Source organism: Citrus sinensis, chromosome 3, assembly GCF_022201045.2.
Source record: "Citrus sinensis cultivar Valencia sweet orange chromosome 3, DVS_A1.0, whole genome shotgun sequence".
Lineage (NCBI taxonomy): Eukaryota > Viridiplantae > Streptophyta > Magnoliopsida > Sapindales > Rutaceae > Citrus > Citrus sinensis.
In genome coordinates this window covers 31,284,711-31,287,722 of record NC_068558.1, presented here as the reverse complement: position 1 = coordinate 31,287,722, position 3,012 = coordinate 31,284,711, and the positions used below count along the sequence as shown (strand labels likewise).

General features: G+C 32.0%; 1 long non-coding RNA gene across 1 annotated transcript; it reads right to left on the bottom strand.

Moving 5' to 3' along the window:
* Positions 1-660: 660 nt before the first annotated feature.
* LOC107177057 (uncharacterized) lies at positions 661-2,321 on the bottom strand. Its single transcript, XR_001508207.3, has 2 exons — positions 1,699-2,321; positions 661-865 (listed from the first exon to the last, which is right to left on the bottom strand). It is a non-coding gene; the product is annotated as an uncharacterized LOC107177057 (long non-coding RNA).
* Positions 2,322-3,012: the final 691 nt, after the last annotated feature.

Below are 3,012 nucleotides of genomic sequence, written 5' to 3'. Positions count from 1 at the left end.
ACCCAATATCTTTAAGACTAGAAGATACATTATCAGTTCACTTATGCCAACATATCACAATAGAACGGCATAGTAAAATGAAAGAACCTGTATCTAACGAAGGTTTGTCGGAGTATGATACATGCGAAGAATGTACCAGGGAGGTTTTGGGCCGAAGTTATAAAGATGGCAGCTTACGTGATCAATTTACTTCCGCAACCCAAACTAGGGCTTATATCACCTTATAAGAAGTTGTGGAATGTGAATCCTACAATTAGCCACTTTGGTGTATTCGATTGTGTGTGCTATGTCTTCGTGCCAAGCTATTTACGAAGCAAATTTAACAAGAAAGTGGTTCATTGTGTCTTTCTCGAGTATGATTGCCAGAGGAAAATGTGAAGATATTGTGATCTTCCTAGTAGATGGTGCTACACAACACAAAACCTGGTGTTTTACGAAACATCTTTATGGTGATCTTTAGAAAAAGAAGAGCTATCAGATTTAAAAGAAATTAAAGATCAAATGAAGGAATGAATTTCCAAAATTCACCGAAGCTAAGAAGAACATGAAGATTTTGATGATCCAAGGGATGATGATATCGAGCATGATGAGGCGTAAAATCCTTGGAAGACATGTCTTTACCAGAGCCCTATTGAAGATGAAGAACCAAGTAAACCAGAATCAAGAACTCTTGAATCTCAACTTAAAAGATCCAAAAGTGTGAGAAAGCCAAATCTCAAGTATGCTAATAGAGTAGTTACAGAAGAAGAAAAAAATAAAAGAACCTAAGACATTTGAAGAAACAGTAAAGAATTTTCATTGGATGAAGCCATAGGGGTGTTCAGAATCTAATCCGATCCACTCAATCTATCTGATCTGCAAAAATCTGCGAATCCACAAAAAAAATATTTAATTAAAAATAAAACTTGTGAATATGGCATTACTACTTAATAATGAATAAGTAAGTTAAAATATAGTTATGTCAACGCCATATTATATCTTATCCAATAATAATAAAAAATAAAAAATTAAGTAGTCGGATATCTAAATAAACAAATATAGCTTCCTAAATAGTTAATTTTCATGTATTGATCTAAGCAAATGTGATCTTGTCTATTCAGTGTGTTATATTTTGAAACTTTGGATATATTATTCTACATTTATTTAAATAATAAATTTATTTAAATCTATTCAATTTTGAATTTGATTGGTAATAAAATTATTTTTATATTAGATTTTTTATTTAATTAGTTCATAGATTGGACAAAATGAAAAAATTTTAATTTACAAACCAATCCACAAAATAATGGATTGAATATAGATTGAGTTAAATTCACATCTGATTTGCAGATGTATGTATTATAATTGGATTTGATTTCACCAATTCAAGGATTGAAAATTTATAATCCACAAAATTGTGGATTGAATATAGATTGATGCCTAATCCACAAAATTTGATTCGTAAGCACCCCTAAATGAAGGCAATAAAGGAAGAAATCTTCGCACTTAAGCAAAATCAGACTTAGGATCCGGTTCCAAAACCAAAGAATGTAAAACCAATATCTTACAAATCAATGTATAGGATTAAGAAGCGCTCAGATATTTCAATTGAAATGTGCAAAATTTGGTTGATAGTTCAAGGATTCTCACAATAATACGGGATAGACTATGATGAAACGTTCAGTTTGGTGGCAAAGCTTACAACAGTAAGAGTCCTACCTGTACTTCCAGCCAGCGATGAATGAAAATTGTGGCAGATGGATGTAAAATTGCCTTTCTACATAGAGAATTGGATTAGGAGATCTACATGAACCGCCTAGAGGATTTGAGAACAAAGTTTATCTGGAATATGTTTGTAAGCTGATAAAGGCACTTTGCAGTTTAAAGGAAGCATTAAGGGCATGATATGGTAAGTTTGCTGAATTTTTAACTTAGAGTGGTTTATTCAGTGGCATTTCCAAATTCTAGCCTATTCGTAAATGTTGGTAAAGGAAAGTTTGCAACTATATTGGTGTATGTCGATGATTTGATTCTTACAGGTGATGGTGAAGAAGAGATTCAACGAACAAGAGAGAACTTATATGTTCGCTTTCAGATGAAAGAACTTGATCAGCTTAAGCATTTCTTTAGTCTAGAGGTTGATCAAACAAAAGAAGGGATATTTCTTTGCCAACAGAAATATGCCAAAGACTTGCTGAAAAAGTTTGAAATTTTGGAATACAAACCAATCTCAACTCTAATGGAAGTCAATGCAAAATTGTGCACACATGAAGGCAAAGATTTACAAGATAGAATAATGTGTCAATTATTGTTAGGTTGTTTAATCTACCTAATGCTCACTTGACCAAACATTTCATATCCAGTGGATGTAATGAATAGCTCTAATGACTACGCTATAATTGCGCTGCGTGGTGAAACAATGTCCATATACAAAGGGCAAGATCTCCCAAATTTGTGGAGGATTCAGTGTGGTCATGAATGGTGTTATTAGGGTACACGGGTCAATTTTTTTGTTGCTATCAGTGCTGTGTAGTGATGTCGTGGGTCAATTATATTCTTTCTTTTGAAATGCTTAGTGATGACTGTCAACAATTAATGTTCAACAATTCGGACCCACATGTCGGGGACCATTCTATGTTACAGAATCTGTAACATACAACCACCCAATTTCTTTACACCTCTAAGTGTTGCTATTCAAACGATTCACGAGTTGTGTAAAATTTGTTTTGGGTGAGCTGTAAGTTATATAATCTGTAACTTAGCAGCACCCACGTGTAGGATGTGAAGTAGCACTTTTAGAACTCGTTTGGGATTCCTTTTAAAAAAGTTAAATGTTAATTTCAGTTTTTAATGAATTTTTTTAGAAATTATTTTTAGTAAAATTGTCTCATCCTACAACGAATTTTGAAAAATTGAAATGGAGTAATTTTTTAAAATTTGATTCTAAAAATCATTTTTATACTTAAAATTAATATTATATAATGTTTATTTTAGTTATCAATTATTATATACAAAATAAAAAATATTTTATAC